This window comes from Vicugna pacos, chromosome 7 (genome assembly GCF_048564905.1).
Source record: "Vicugna pacos chromosome 7, VicPac4, whole genome shotgun sequence".
In the NCBI taxonomy this organism is placed as follows: Eukaryota; Metazoa; Chordata; class Mammalia; order Artiodactyla; family Camelidae; genus Vicugna; species Vicugna pacos.
Window position 1 is genome coordinate 74836786 of NC_132993.1, and position 17778 is coordinate 74854563.

The window sequence follows — 17778 nt, forward strand, 5'->3', positions numbered from 1 at the left end:
TGTCAACCACACACACATCCCAGCTTGTGCACACATTGTTTCTTCTGCTGAGAACTGTCTTCCTTGGCTTCACCCCTGACCACTCAGGCTCATCCCAAATGAAGCAACACTCAGGCAACACTCAAATGAAGAATCACAACCTCTGAGGAGCTCTCCCACCATCTCTAAGCAGAATGACCATCTCTGCCTTGGTGCTTTCAGAGGACTAATAAAACAGGTAGCTAATTATAGTGTGACTGTTTTCATTCTGTTTCCCAAACCAGAATTTGAGCTACTCATATGCAGATACTCTGCCTGATCCGTATTTATACCTTGAGAACCTACTTTTGTGCTTGGCACACAGCAGGCACTCGTCTCGTGTCTGTAGACTGAATAAAAATAAATCAAATGATACCCTGAATTCTGAAGAGCCTACCTGGGGCTGGACAGAGTGGGAAGTAGGGAGGGATGGAAGGGAAATACAACAGTTCAGGAAATGTATGTTTCAGCAAGACTTCCAGAGCCCTAGAGAAAAAGATGAGGCTGGTTTGGATGATGATTTAGTTCAAGGCTATCCTCAGATACTCATTGTACATGCAATATAGCATCTCTCTTGACCTTACTGCAAAGTCAGTTTTTAAGTGGAGTTAACAGTGAGCTGCCTTGCACACCAATCTGCTGATAAGAAGCTCTTAACTGGGGCGGATGGCAGGCGGCCATGCACGGTTTGTCAGCTTTGCATCCTTGTGTGCCGTGAGGCAGAGGCCATCACTTTAGAATTTTATAGTAGCTAGTTAACAACTCTGTCCTTGTAGACTGTTCTGAGTAACAACTCATAAAACTGTCTACATTCAATGTTTCTTCTTAAGCATAAGAAATACCCTCCCCCTACTTCCTGAGTGCTCCAGATATATCTCCCATTTTCCTGATACGAAGAACAAAAGACAAATCTACTCAGAAAACCTCTTTAAAGTGGAAATGAGGTTATCATTTCCACACACCTTAGAAAACCTGTGAAATCTTTTCATAATATACAGACTGATGGTAATTTACAATGTCTTTGATCACGCATCCCTCTTAAAGGAGCCATCTCAATATGCTCCTTTGCAGGTTTATACTGTGTACCTGTGTCAGCTTAGAATTTTATATTTGAGATTTAGCTTATTTTAAGGTACCAGTTATTGTACATTTTCTAAGTACCAGATACAAAGTGCTTTACAAATCTCATTTAATCTCATAACAAACCCAGGCACTAAGCATCATTATATTATATTTGTAGAGGAGGAAGCTGAGATTTAGAGAGGTTAATTAACTTTCCTGAGGGCACAAGGCTAATAAGATGCAGAAGCAAGACCCAGGCCTGTGTCTGTTGGAGAGTTCCTCTTATCTCTGTTTCATTTCTTTTTTTTCTTTCTTTAAATAGTTAATTTACAGCATTATATTAGTTTCAGGTATACAGCATAGTGATTCAGTATTTTTACAGATTATACTCCATTAAAAGTTATTACACTTGGCACAACATTGTAAAATGACTATAACTCAAGAAAAAAAAGTTTAAAAAAGTTATTACAAAATAATGGCTATAATTTCCTGTGTTATAAAAATACATCCTTGTTATTTATCTATTTTATACATAGAAGTTTGTATCAAACTGATACCCCATCTTGTTCTTCCCCCTCTTCCCTCTCCCCGTTGGTAACTACTAGTTTGTTTTCTATGTCTGTGAATCTGTTTCTGTTTTGCTATATACATTCATTTGTTGTTTTAGATTCCACATATAAGTGGTATCATACAGTATTTGTCTTTCTGTCTTGGGCTTATTTCACCAAGTATAATATTCTCTACGTCCGTCCACATTGCACCAAATGGCAGAATTTAATTCTTTTTATGGGTGAGTAATATTCCATTTTGTGTATGTATGTGTGTGTGTGTGTATCATATCTTCTTTATTCTGCTCATCTGTTGATGGACTCTTGGATTGCTTCTCTATCTTGGCTATTGTAAATAGTGCTATTATGAACATTGGAGAGCATGTATCTCTTCAAATTAGTGTTTTCATTTTTTCCAGATGGATTCCCAGGAGTAGAATTGCTGAGTCATGTGATACTTCTATTTTTCAGTTTTTTGAGGAAACTCCTTGGGACTGGGGCACCCAAGCTGTGACTCTCACCACTGACTCCCCAGGGCACATGTCCGCCTGTGTAATCTCCCTTTTCTTCCAAGTCCCCTCCCAGGGGCAAAGGACCTGACTGAATTGCTTTTCTTTCCTTTCAACCTGATTACATGTGGATCTTTCTTACAGCCTTGATTGTATAGGGGTCCTTCTGCCAGTTTCTAATTAGTTTTCAGTGAGAACTGTCCCACATGTAGATGTATTTTTGATTTGTTCATGGGGAGGTGGAGGTGAAATCCACGTCCACTTACTCATCCATCTTGATTGATCTCCTCAGTTTTAATTCTTGAAGTCAGAGAGAGCAAAGCTAGAGCCCTCAGGACTCCCTATGTGGATCCAGGTCAAAAATGAAATATGGGTTTATTATATATGTGTAAATGTACACTGAGGGGGACATTAGTGGAGATTATAATGCTTTGTAGAAATTAAAAGATTAACCTACAACTTCTGTCATGTTCTGTGCAATCATTATGATGAAACTTTGTGGACTAGGTTTTATTTATTCCTTAAAAAAAAACCCCAATATCTGTATAGTATTCTGCAACCTAGGTCTTCTATAGAAGGACAAGGACTTGTGAGAGGATTTCCAACATAACCGTAATGAGCTTAGGGCTTACAGAATGTCCCAGATTTGCAGGGACAGTCTGAGATGCACTCTTGGGTTGGTCTTGGTTCCAACAAGAAGCTACTCAACTCCTAAAGAGTAAGAATCATCTATTTTAGTGGTTTCTCAGATGTCTATGGATAAGCCCAAATGATTGCATGAAAATTACCAGACAGATGGGCCTTACCAAGGAGAAGTCTCAGTAAGAGCAACAACTAATATTAATGTAGGATTTACCTCAGAGCATTGTTAAGCAGGTTAAGTGAGTAAGTGTTTGTAAAATTCTTAGAACAGTGCCTGGAACATAATAAATACTATCGTTATCATCACCATCCATCAATGATGAAACTGAGGCACAGAGAGGTTAAGGAACTTGCCCAGGGTCACTCAGCCAATCAGGGGCTCAGCCAGACTTGAACATAAGCTATCAGGCTACAGGTCTGCAATTTTAACCTCTCTGCTATATTCTCCATCATCTGTATGTTAACAAGTTTCCCACATGATTCTGACGTGCAGCAAGGCTTGGAGACCCTTGGCAAACCTCAAGTGATCTCTGAATCTCCTTCTCCTACAACCCATGCCTGGCAGTCTCTGAGCTAGGACTGACCATAGGACAGCCTATTTTTTGACTTTCCAGTCATTAGTTATTGCATCCTCTGCTCCAAAGAGACTAAGTCTGATCATGGGAAGAAGCATATAGGATGGAAATAGGGCGATTTATCAGCCTGCCTCATGTGGCTTAAAGGGCTGTGCCTCTCTTCCCAACTCTGTGTTTAATGGCTTTATGCTGGTAGCTTGAAATCCACCCTGATAGGAGTATTTACACCACAGAAATCAGAAAACACTACAAACCAGGGATTCTCTTCCCACCAGAGAGCCAACAGTTAAACATTTAGCAGCACACCACTGGATTTATAGCCGAATCCCCGGCTTAACCACCTACTGGCTACATCACTTCAGGTGCATTTTGTAAGCTCTCCAAGCTTCATTTTTCTCATTGGTAAAAATATAAGGAATGACAGCTATAGATATCAAATGAGATAAGCAATGTGGAAGCATTCTGCATAGTTCTAAAAAGATGAATGAGGAGTAGGCACTTTAGAAATAATGTTCCTTTTTCTTTCCATTTCCCAGTTGCTACTAAACAATGAAAGACATCTATCGTATTCCTCCATGTCTTTCTTTTCCCAGGCTAAAGTTTTTGTCAGGTATTACTCGTCGGTGTTTCCAGATCATTTTTACATTGGGATATGTCAGACACAGATCACAGCTCTAGCTCCCCTGGGAAGCATTGTGGTCATTTCGTTGTGGTTATGCCCAAGGGGCATCTCACTCATGCTCTGTCTGGTCAGCTGCACTTCCCGCTCCAGCTCACTCTGCGGGCGTCACCTCTGGCTGCAGCTCTGCTGCCCGTGCCAGACACCTCTGTGGCTTCTGGCTGCATCACTGGTACATCGCCAGAGCCCAAGAAATTCATAGTTCTATGGTGAAGCAGAAAGACTGCTCCTATTCCTGTATGATTTGGTTGATCACCTTCTGCAAGCACCAAGGACATGTTGTTTAGACCCCAAAGGCCCCAAAGTCTTGAAGAGTTTATGAAATTGTTGTTTAATTGTTTTTCTCCCATTCCCTCTCCATAGGAATCAGATATGAATTTGAGAGGAAGGGATTGCCTGAAACAGGAGATAAATTCAAGTGACAAATAAAACTTATGCTCAGACCACTCCTTCCAACACTTAAGCCTTTGCAACTGGGCCGAGGTTAGCTGCCTGACTCTTCCTTTTGGTTCTATTCTCTTGAGAGGTTCATTTGTCTATCAACCAGCCAGACACATCTATGCCAATCTGCATGCCAGTGGTGAACTCAGATGGACGCAGCTGGGGGCTCCTATAGAATTTCTCATAAAGCGTGTACCAGAGCTGAATACCATCTCCCAGGTAGAGCTGGATGTGCAGAATGGGGAGACAAGACATAGTGGGACAGTAGAACCATCACACTGAAGCCTTTAACAGAGGGTCACACTAGAGTGTGTAAAATCTGGTTAAGTCTTTGACCTTTTGACCTTGTAAATGGTAATTAAGCCTGCAAATGTCAGGGTGAAAGTACTCTGGGGATGCAGGCAAGTCACTGCTTCCGTTGAACTTTATTTTTCAATGTTTAATTTTTTTTCCGTTGAACTTTAAATTAATCTGAAACATACATATATTAAAGAGCAGGAGAGTTTGACTACTCTTAGCATTAGTTGTTCACTGGGGACAGAGTTTCAGGTTAGATAGTAGATTGGTGTAATATCACCAATTCTTAAAAACACAGCTGTCAGCTGGTTGTTGGCTGTATTGGGGAACTAAAAAGTATTAAGAAGCAGGCATTGCTGGTACTGTTACGTCAGTATTGTCTCCTAGGTGTGCCCAGCTCAGACCAAGCAAGTCACTGGGCTCGGTCACCTTTATTCCCCTATGAGGCATCTGGGGAAATTTCAAGCACTGTATGTTGTTTTCTAGTGCTTCTACCTGCCTGCTGTCAATAATCTATGTTACAAAGAAGACAAATAAAAAGAGCATTTTATATGATGCAATAATGCATGCTTACTTTAGAAACTTAGAAAAACACAGTAAAGTAAAAAGAAGTAGATAAGAATCACCATTCATCCCAGCATCTAGAGATAAATACTGCTAACTTGTAGTTACACTTGTAGTTTAGAAGTAACTCTGTTTGCATATAATAATATATGTTTATTAGGAAATAGTGTTTGGGGGAAAATAAGAGCAGTAATGACCATCACTTAGTGAGCACTTATTATGTGCCAGCTTCTGTACTAAGTGCTTTAATATGCACTAACCTATTTAATTCTCCCAACAGCCCTGTGAGATAAGCTGGTAAAATAAGCAAAAGTAGATTCAAACCAGGCAGCCTGTCGCGAGTGTGTGTTCTTACCCAGCACACTACATGAAGAAAACAGAGGCTACTCATAATCCTGGTGGACTCAGGGGACCACTTTTAACACATTACATTTCAAGAAACAAATTTCAAAACTCACCAGAAATCATATGATCTTATGATTCAAGAAGCAAGAGAGATACTCAACAATGCATCAGTATCAATGTTTATGAGTTTTTTGCATATGGCGCTCCTCCAAACTTTAACATTTTTCCTCACAAGCAAAATGATGGCATAATAACTAACCTTTGTCCATTCCTTTATTTCTTAATGCATTTGATCAATTATACTGTGCATCAGTGACTCAGGGAGAAAGTGAATGAAGAGGGAAATAAAGAAAGGAAAACAGCAGTGCCTAAATAGGCTGGGATGGATCTTTGCCCTGAATTCCTTTCAGGGTATATTCTGGGTCAGCAACTACAGTGGCTAAAGACTTAATCCTTACAGAACTGGAGGGTGGGCAGTGTTCTTTACATTACAATCCCCTCTCTTTCAGCCTTCATTTTGACCTAGGTTTGGGAGGCATTTTATAACCATTTATCCTATGGTGCTAGTGTTAGAGCAGGCATATAGCTAGATATGAGCAGAGAAAAGGGGACACAGACCAAATGGCAAAAATTGGGCAGAAACAAGGGGCACAGGCCAAATGCAGGAAACCCTACATCATGTTAAGCAACAGGGGTCCTTGTGCAGAGAACGAAAAGTAGGAACCGCTGGGCTGATAAGTGGTCGCACCTTTGGTGATAATAAGTGGCCCAGAGGCCAACAAAGAAAGGTGGGAAAAGGCAGGAATCTCCAGTATCCGAATGTAACCTTTTGCTCATTATGCCCTCATTTCAGTAAAATTAGCCTTGCAGATTAGAAGTACTCATTATGCACCGACACCATAGACATCTTATAGAAGTAAAATTCTAGAATAGTGGAGGCCACGAATTTGGTCAGTGCTCTAGGTTCTTCTCAGCATCTCACCTCTACTTCTTTCTTTTTTTTTTTTTAAGATTTTTTTTATTGAGTTACGGATATCATCATTAACGTACAAACCCAGGTTTGTACAAAATGAGCTAACAGACCCGGGAGCTATGGACCACCTGGCCAGAGACTAGTAAACCAGAGACATCCTGACTCCCAAAGTAGGATTAAGAAATGTCACAAGACGATGATGAATCCCAGCCTCGTTCTTCCCCTTTAAAGGAACTTAACCCAAAGACCAAGTTGGAATGGATCTAAGGCTTGTTTCCCACTCCCTTGCTTTGGAGCCCTGCAATGAATTCTTACTTTGCTGCCAACTCTCATTGTCAGAGTTTATCTTTCTGTGCTACAGGCACACGAGCCCTTTTGCTCAGTTACAAAGGCTCACGATACTCAAGCGCTATGGGACCCAAAACACAAATGTAGGAAGACGACCAAATGACCATTACGGGGCTTAAAACTTTAATGTTGGCATATATTTGAAGATAATGTCCTATCTCTAGTCAACCAGAAAGGAGTACATTGATATTATGCATGAATGCAATGTCCCTACTGATTAAAGGAATTATATTATTGGTACATTAATGCTATTCTAAATGAAAATTTTAAAGAAAAAAATTTAAGATTCGGTATGAGATAAGCACAAGTAAGTAGTCTAAACACAAAATAAACATGTTAAATTTAGTCCTATATGAATACTGGCTTTAAAGAAACGTCTGCAGGTGGAGTTGTAGATGACAAAGCATCTGCGTGTATACACATGGCTGAACCAAACCTGGCTCTGCTGGCCCACCGCGCAGCAAAGTCAATTTACTGACACCAAGTTGTGGTGAAGAAAAAGTACAGCTTTATTTCAGGGCACCAAGCAAGGATTATGGGCAACTCATGTTCAAAAGACCCAAACTCACTGATGGCTTTCAGGGAAGGATTTTTAAAGGCAATATTTTGGGTAAGGGCTGCAGGGTGCATGACTTTCTTCTGATTGGTTGGTGGTGAGGAAACAGGGTGATGTTGCAGAAATCATCAACCATCTGGTTCCAACCAGCCTGGGGTCTAAGTGCTTGTGGTCAGCACGTAGTCATCATTCTCCCATCCTCCACCTAGTGTTCCTGCAGAACACCTTAAATGTTTGTATCAGATTGTTACATATGTCCCTTGAGGAGGAACTAGGACTCTGCTTTATGGCTGAGCTATTGTTATTACTTTTCTTATTTAACTGCTTTTCCTTTGTTTCCGCATTCCGTCACTTCACGAATTAGTACCTGTTTGTACCTGCTCTTTGGAAGGCTTAGGAGACTAAAGCCTTTTTCTACAAATAAGAAATGAGAGATACTAAGGGGCTTTGGTACCCAGCAGAGCCTCTCAGGGTCCGGCTCAGTTTCAAACCCCCCTTTCTTTAATATTCCTCAATCCTGAGGGAAACAGGGACAGGACAAGAAAAAGCATAAAGTTTTGGATAGAGAGGTTAGTCATAAACTTGCATGGGAAGTTGTTTTAGGGGGACTCAGTTTCCTGTATATACATATACACACACACACACACATATATATACACACATACACATATTCATACATGTGCATATCTATGTAGAGCATATATTTTCCCAAAGAAATTTCCATTTATTTGCTGCAAATAAATGAATCATTTTGTTTGTCATTCCCCTTATCATTGTATTGTTAAGGTGGGGAAAGAATTTCATGAATTATTCAAACTATCTTTTCATGTCTGAGAAAGGTCTTGCTATCTTAGAAGCAGCCTGATTTGAGACAAAGTGACAGGCCTACTTTTTGTGTGTGCTTTAAAGTTCTCAGTAGCTAATGTCTAGAAGCAAAACTGTGCACAGACATTGCAGCCTGATCCTCCCTGAAGGAAAATCCTAAATCACCAATTTCAAAAGCCTGAGCTTTGTTAATGAGGAACACTGCAATCTGCAGCCATTATGTTGTACTTTAAGCCAGATTTCCTTACAATTCAAATTACAAAGCATCAATCTCAATGCCCTGAAGACTCTTCACACTACTGCTCAGCTATTAATCATGGGAAAAAATCCTATTTTCAACTTAATTGGCTGGAGGACAACCTATAGACATTAAAAAATGCAATTCACAACCCACTAATGAACAGCTATTCAAGAAATGCTCATGTTGAAAACACTATTTATATACATTATGAGAAATGTATAAAGCAGAATATTGCTTAATTCACATAAAATCTTTCTGCTCTTATCTGCTTGCTCTATTTTTTTCAGTTCCTATCTGCTGCTTCAGTAACTGAAAAGAACCTCCAGGCGGAAGCCATCGAAACACTCTTTAAACTCTGTATGTATCTTTATTAAACATTCCTGGCTGAATCATAAACACTGATGCTGGCTAAGCAGCCTCAGTAGAACAAGGGGGATTTTTAAGTGTTTTGTCTTTTCAACACTAATTTATTACTATTTTTATAAAGCTTTGGGGGATCAGTTATGGTTTGACCACCTAGGTAGCCAGCTTTTGTTATATTTTGTTATACCTCAAAAAGTGACTGGGAAACTATCAAGGCTTAAAATGGTAGGACCTCAGTGTGAAATAAAATTCATAGTTTATGGTAAGACAAGAAAAATTTAAACACAAACTTTTCTTTGTCATTTGGCCTCCTCTCTCCCCTCTCCTGTGCATCGTGTATCTGCATTAGGCATTGACCAAACCTCCCCATCGTCAGAAATGCCTGCTCAACCTTCTCCTAGCATCAATGACACAACTCCTTAAAACAGAACATTCTTTCTTGATCTTGTAAGGGGCCACAATGACACTTAGATCTGGATTGTGTAAACTGTCAACAATACGTTATTTAATGGATAGCCCTATGTCTCAAAATACTTAAATAACTATGCCTTGACTTCTAATGGGCAGAACAGTTCTCGGAGCTTTCTGAGATTATAATCCCCTGTTTGGCTCAAATAAAATTTTCCATTTCTTTCTTAGATCGACTGATTAATATTTTGCCAACATCAGGTTCAAAAAGGACCCTGTATCAGGAAACAGAATTCTATGCAAAGAGTTTATAGATAATTTAATGAAAAGATGATTTACAGGGCTGTGGGTAGGGTAAGGGATCCAAAAAGGGATGAGGAACCACCCAGAACTGACAGTAGGAGGAAGGGCAAGGGCAGAAGGCAGTGTTGTGGGTGCTGGGAGAGCTGGAGCTGTGCAGGGAGCTGCCATTTGCAGGAACACGGCTGGACCTACAGATTATCATACTAAGTGAAGTAAGTCAGACAGAGAAAGACAAATATCATATGACATCACTTATATGTGGAATCTAAAAAAAAATGACACAGGTGAACTTATTTACAAAACAGAAATACTCACAGACATAGAAAACAAACTTATGGTTACCAAAGGGGAAAGAAAGTGGGGGAGGGATAATCAGGAGTTTGAGAGTAACAGATACATACCACTAATTATGGTTACCAGAGGGAAAGGGGTGGGGAGGGATAAATTGGGAGTTCAGGATTTGCAGATACACACTGCTACATAAAAGGAGATAAATAGTAGAGGTCCTACTGTATAGAACAAGAAACTATATTTAGTATCTTATAATAACCTATATTTAAAAAGAATAGGAAAAGGAATAAGTATATATGTATACATATCATTATGCTGAGTACCAGAAACTAACACATTGTAAATTGACTACACTTCAATTAGAAATATAAAAAAAAATTAAATAAAAAAAATACATACCATTATATATAAAATAGATAAACAACAAAGATTTACTGTATAGCATAGGGAACTATATTCACTATCTTGTAGTAAACTATAATGAGAAACAATCTGAAAAAATATATGGAACTGAATCAATTTACTGTACACATGATACTAACACAATAGTGTAAATCAATTATACCTCAATTTAAAAAAAATTATCCCTAATTTCTCTTTTAGTCATGGTGAGATCAATGTTTAACACATAGTTGTTCAATAAAATACTGTAGATTGACTAATGGGGGTTCCTAAGACTAAGAGAATTTCAAGATTTATATCTAGTTTTGACATTAACTCAAAGAATTTCATATGTTTAAAATTCTACCTATATTTGGTCCAAGATAAATTAAGTAAGTTAGTAGGTTGAAAGAGAAAGAAAATCTAAAAGGAGGAAAGCATGGATTTTAGAGTCGGAAAGTCCTAGATTAGGTTCACAGTTCGGACAGTTTCATTCTCACGAAATGGTGCCTTGGCAAGTGGCCTAATCCCCGACCCTCAGTTTTCCTCATCACTCTAACGTGAATAAAGAAATACCACCACTTGCGATTCTATTTTCTCCCTCCGCCCTCGTCAAGAGGCAAGAATGTAATGAATGAAGCCTAGTTTTCTAAATGCTTCCACTTAGAGACACATAAAGGAGCCCCAGACAATTTCCCAGTCATGGTCCAAGGGACAATGCATGCATTATATCCACTGCCAGCTACATTCATCTTGAAGGTAGACACCAAAGTCTCACATTCATTCACCTGTTCAACAACTTAGGAGCTCTCCCACGGTACTGGACACGGTGCTACTGTGGGGGACGCAGAGGTGGGTAAAACAGGCATCATTTCCACCCTCAGTGGTCATGGCTATTAGGAAAACAGACACAGTCAATCAACCCACAAACAAATATAAAATGGCTATTTTTGAGAACTGCAGTGAAGGAAAAGAGGGTGTATGTGTGACAATCATGGGGAGTATCATTTCTGCTGGGGGCATCTTAGGGCAATTTCTCTAGAAGTAGAGCCTGCAGGGAGGATGCTTGTGCAAGTGACTCATTGAGAGCACTCTCAGGGGAGACCTGGAGGGGAGTGAGAGTAGCAGTGAGGCCAGGGGGAGAATCTGGGCAAAGATGGGGGTTCAGGAGGATTCTAACCTCAGCCTGATCCCATTGGGAGCTCTGAAGCGTAATTTCAGGACCAAATTTGTCCCGTCAGAGGCAAAGGGGCTGAGCTGTTTTACTCCAGTATCAATTAATAGTAGGCTAAGGTTGCCCTCTGTGGGGAGAATAACCTCCCAGGCATCTTTCAGGAAAGCAGTTCCCATCAGCCAAAGGCAATGCTCTGGAGGAAGGTGCAGGTGGGAGCAGTTAGCAGCGGCCACAGCAGTGGTCAAGGGATGTGCACCATCTGGCTATCTGGGCACAGGTGATAAAGTCAGGGCATCAATGGCATCTGATACAGAGCATCCGGGGAGGCTTTTCAGAGGGAGTGACTTTTGAGCTACGACTTGAAGGATGAGTAAAGAGTTAGCCAAAAAAGGGTCTTCCAGGCTCAGGAGACAACATGTGCCTGAAGGGAAACAAGAAGGTGAGCAGCACCGAAGAACTGTGCTGTAGAGGAAAGTGGATCAACATCATTTCGGGGAGAGCCCAGATCATTTTGGATTTTATCCTAAAAAAAGTGAGAAACTACTGACAGGCTTTAAGTGGAGAAGAGACATCATCCTCCTCCCAGTATTTTCATAGCTCCTTGTGAAAGAAAAATAATAAAATGTCTGCGCTTAGGCTAACTAATTCTTGGCCTTATACTTATTGTTCCCTTTTAGAGTGGTCAGCAAATCTGACTGATGGGACACTGCTCCCAGCCCCAGGCCCATTGTTAGAGTTAGAGCTATTGATTTCCCCTTTTGTTTTACCTTACTCTGGTAACTGAAATTCACAATCATGTTTGGATTTTCAGTCATCCCCCCAGGAAAGGGGTCATGGGACGATAATCTCAGGAGAATGACCAGACCCTCTGAAGTTCATCCTGGTGCCTGATGAGACAGGCTGATAACCCTCCAGACCACCGGACAGCCCCATGACACTGGACAGACACGCCAAGATTTTGGAGGAAGCTTTACCAGAGACTTTTGTTAATTGATATCCCATTTTACGCCCCAATTTGCTTACTATATAATCACTAAGCCCCAACCCTAAGAAGGTTCACAATGCTGAAGGCACCAGCCTGCTGTGAGTCCCCTTTGCCTGGCAAAGCAATAAAGCTGCCTCTTTTCTTCTACGCTCCAAGACCTTGTCTCTAAGTTATTCAGTTCGTCAGGGATGGAGGACGATCTTTCAGTAACACTTGGACTGCCTAGGAATGAGCGGGAAGAGGGAAATGGGAGATGCTGGGAAACCAGTTAGGAGGCTGGTTTGTAGTTGTCTGGGCTCCCAGGGATGGTGGTTTCCACTAGAGTGGGGGATGGAAAGGGAAAGATGGACTCAGGAGGTATTTTGGACATAGAAACAACAGAATTCAGTAATGAATTGTCTGCGATGGGGAAAGTTTTACATCTTGATGGAAGCTCACAGTAAGCATTTTTATTTATACTATTTTTCCTTTTTGTCTGTTACATGCAAAACACAGGCTTAGAGCCTGGGGTTAAGTGGTGCTTCTCTTTCCATCTACCCCTGCTAGTTGGTAGGGCACACTCAAAGAGACTGACAATAAAGCAAGGTAACAAAACAGCCACACTGCAATAGCTAGCCAAACTTCTGGAGAGTAAATTGTGTGACTTTTCTACGGCGGCATAACAAGTTGACACACACTTAGGGACTTTCAACAACATACATCTATTATCACACAGGTTCAGTGGGTTAGGAGGCCGAGCATAACTTTCCTGAACTCCCTACTCCAGAGTCTCACAAGACTACACTCAACGTGTCAGTCAGGGATGGGGTGTCATCTGAGGATCGGGGTCCTCTTCCAAGGACACATGGTTGTTGGAAGAATTCATTTCCTTGCCTCCTTCTTTGAGGCCAATAGGAGAATATCTTACTACTAGACCCTTTCAAAGGGCTCACTTGGTTAGGTGAAGTCCACCCAGGACTGTTTGGTTAACTTACACACAACTTTTTCAGTACTTTAATTCCCTCTGAAAAATTCCCTCACCCTTGTCATATAATGTAACCTAATCACAGGAATGAGATTCCATGGGAAGGGGGTTATATGAGGGCATGGGTCATTGGGGATCATCTTAGGATTCTGCCTACCACACACTGAAATTAAAAAGAGATCAAAAGAAAAAAAGTTTCATGTCAGCTTATGGATTTGGCAGGAATTTTTAAAAATACCTTTATCATTAAATTTCTACTTCAAGATTAGCAATCTCTACCCAAATTTGGTGAAGTCAGCCAGAGATAAGAAGAAAGGGATGTATACAAAAGATCCAGGTAGATAGATAATCAAACTGACTTGACTGGCTTCTCCCCCTGAAAACTGAAATTACTTAATTGGCAAATCATCATTCTTGCAGTTCTTGAATCACCTGTTCTTTTCTCAGATACCAGATAATTGAACAAATGTTGAAAATAGGTTCACTTCTTACTTCTTTAACAATCTCATACCCACATCTGAACAACAGCATCTTGCAACCCAGGTGATTTCATACTCTTGCAAATTTGTTTTGAGATCTTTATAGAAGCTTTCCCCACATTAAATTACAACCTAGACTCTGTCTTCTTCATCCTTTCTCTATCAGGCCCCTTGGACTCTCCTCCTAAAGATCTTTAGCAAGTTTAAGTCTATCCTAAAGATACCACTGGAGTCATCTAAAACAGATTATTTGTCTAGAAGGCACAGTCGGTCTTCATTACAGGAAAGACAGAGTCCCTAGCAGGGCTGGTGGAGTTACTAGAGACCAGGGGCACAACTGTCCGGTGTGAGTACAGGATCACTGAGCACATGACCAATGGAGAACACAAAGAGGAGGCAATTCATGAGTTAAGAATCCAAGAAAAATCACAGGATGTTGAAAGATCCTCAAAATTTGGGGTCATCTAGACCAAGAGGAAGTGAGGGTGAGGAAGACAGAAAATAAAATTTTGTTAGCATCGTAAATGCTGGAGTTTCCTATAGAAGAGAAATGGTAGCCTGACTGGGGTAAGTGGGAGTTTAGATCCTTTAGAAATTATTTTTTTCTACTATCCTTGATTATTGGATTGAGTCCTGGCTAATAAACACAAATCAGAAGTTTGAAGGATGGGAAGTTGTTTGTATAAAATGCCCTACATCTTCTGCCTCTGTCCTCAAGGACTAAGCAGCTAACCTACAAGCATTACACACACAGGCACACATCCACACACGCACTCAAACTCAGTAATATCCAGAACATAGAAAAGTGCATAAGAAGGGCTTTGACATCTTAGGGGCCACAAGCTATATTCCCAGAGATTGACTGTGGCCTCTATTCCCATGACGATTATACATTCAACTTGGGGCCTCCTTCCCGCTCAGTGCAACCTCCATTAAAAGACAAAAACCAAAAGGAAATAAAGCTGAAGCACTTCAGTGAGTCCAGACTAAGCACAAAGGCTGCTGGCATCACAGCCGGATGCAGGGAGCTGCTAAAACTGTCACATTACACATCTCACAGCACACTAATCACTCCCTCCTCATTAGGGGCCATTGTAGAAAAGGCTGGATCAGGAAAGCATTATGAAACATGCAAAGGTTTTTTGCTCCAATTCATTTGCAGTTCCCTTTATTACCTCATTAGTTATGCTCAGATGAACAATTCTGAATTTTCCTTCCTATTTCAATTTGTATAAGAACTTCTGTGACTGGTGTGTGTGTGTGTGTGTGTGTGTGTGTGTGTGTATGAGTGCGTGACTGCGATACACGATGATTTGTAGACAGAAGCAGTACTCTTCCCACACTGTTCCTCTCCCATGATACAAACTTTTTTGTTGGAAATGTAACCTCATGTTTTCCCTTTAATTCAACTTCTTATTTTGAGATAGTTGTAGGTTCACATGCAGTTAAGAAATAATACAGAGAGCTCTCATGTACCCTTTATCTGTTTTGCCCCAGTGGTAGCATCTTTCATAACTGCAATACAATAGCACACCCAGGAAACTAACACTGATATAATTAACTGACCTTCATATTTTGCCAGTTTTACATGCATTCATTTGTGTGTATTTAATTCTATGAAATTTTATCACATGTGTAGATTAGTGTTACCATCACCACTTCAACAGAGAACAGTTCCATCACCTCAAGAATCTTTCATCCTACCCTTTTATAGCCACACTCACCCCCTTCTTCTCTCTGTCTTCCTCCCCTCCTCCCCTCAACCCTTGGCAATCACTAATCTCTCCTCCATCTCTGTGATTTTGTCATTTCAAGACATAAATGATACGACATTTTAAGACTGGCATAATTCTCTTGAGGTCATCCCACATTGTTGCATTTATCAAGAATTCATTCCTTTTTATATTTGTGAACAATGCAACTGACAAGGGCTTAGTTTCCAAAATATACAAATAGCTCATACAACTTGATAACAAAAAAGCAAACAACACAACCAGAAAAATGGGCAGAAGACCTAAGTGGACATTTTACAGACATTTCTGTGTCTTCTAAGAAGACATACAGATGGCCAACAGGCACATGAAAAGATGCTCAACATCACTAATTAGAGAAATGCAAATCAAAACTACAATGAGGTATCACCTCACACCAGTCAGAATGGCCATCATTCAAAAGTTTACAAGTCTTCACCTGGAGCAGGTGTGGAGAAAAGGGAACCTTCCTACACTGTTGGTGGCAATGTAAATTGGTGAAGCCATTATGGAAAACCATATGGAGATTCCTTAAAAAATTTAAAATGGAGTTGCCATATTATCTAGCAATCCTATTCCTGGGCATAAACCTGGAAAAAACTCTAATTCAAAAAGATATATGCACCCCAATATTCATAGCAGCACCATTTACAATAGCCATGACATGGAAACAACCTCAATGTCCATTGACAGATGAATGGATAATGATGTGGTGTGCATACAAACACACACACACACACACACACACACACACACACACAGGAATACTACTCAGCCATAAAAAAATGAAACAATGCCATTCGCAGCAACGTGGAGGGACCTGGAGATTATCATACTAAGTGATGTAAGTCAGAAAGAAAAAGACAAATACCATATGATATCCCTTATATGCGGAATCTAAAATATGATATAAATGAACTTATTTACAAAACAGAAACAAATTCCCAGACATAGAAAACAAATTAATGATTACCAAAACGGAAAGCGGGTAGGGGAGGGATAAATTAGGAGTTTGGGATTAGCAGATACAAAGCACTACATATAAAATAGATTAACAAAGTCCTACTGTATAGCACAGGGAACTATATTCACTGTTCTATAAAAACCATAATGGAATAGAATATGAAGAAGAATATATATATATATATATATATATATATCTGAGTCACTGTTGTACACCAGAAATTAACACAACACTGTAAATAAACTAGTTTCATTAAAAAAAATGTTCACTCACAGCAAAATAAAAATGTGACAATGAATATATGTATGTTCACGTATAACTGCAAAATTGTGATCTACACTGGAATTTGACACAACATTGTAAAATGACTATAACTCAATAAAAAATGTTAAAAAAAAAAAGAGTTCATTCCTTTCTAGTGCTGAGTAGTATTTCATAGTATGGATGCACCACAGTTGGTTTAACCACTTACCTACTGAAGGACATTTGGATTGTTTCCAGTTTTTTGCTATCGTGAATATAAAGTTGTTGTTAATATTCATGTAGATATTTTCACCTCTCTGGAATAAATGCCCATGAGTACAATCACCAGGTTGTACGGTAAGCGCATATTTAATTTTTTTAAACCTGTCAAACTATTTTTCAGTGTGATTGTATCACTCTGGAATTTTAGATTCCCACCAGCAATGTAGGAGAGATCTCGTTTCTTTGCATCCTCATCAGCATATGATGTTATTACTATTTTTGACTTGAGCTATTTAATAAATATAGCATTTATTGTATCATCCCATTCTCTTAAAGAATATCCATTAACTATTCAATCAGTATAGCTATCTATCCATTCAAGCATCTATCAATTCTACCTTTCTAGTCATTTATGTGCAGAGAAAGAGGCCTGGAATGTACCCTAATGTTAATGGTGATAATTTTTAGATGGTGGGATTTGGAGTCTTTTTTTAAAAAAATAAGATATAATGGGACTGCCATGCTAAAAAGTTGCATTCTAAAAAGATCCCTTGGGCAAAAAACTATGACTGTGGGGCTGGAGCAGACTCAAGAGGCAGGAAAGGGGTGTATCAATTGGATATTGAG

General features: G+C 39.8%; 1 protein-coding gene across 2 annotated transcripts in view; it reads right to left on the reverse strand.

The window, feature by feature from the left end:
• NAPEPLD (N-acyl phosphatidylethanolamine phospholipase D) overlaps positions 1-17778 on the reverse strand; it is a 91365-nt gene that overhangs the window by 61466 nt on the left and 12121 nt on the right. The window lies entirely within an intron of this gene.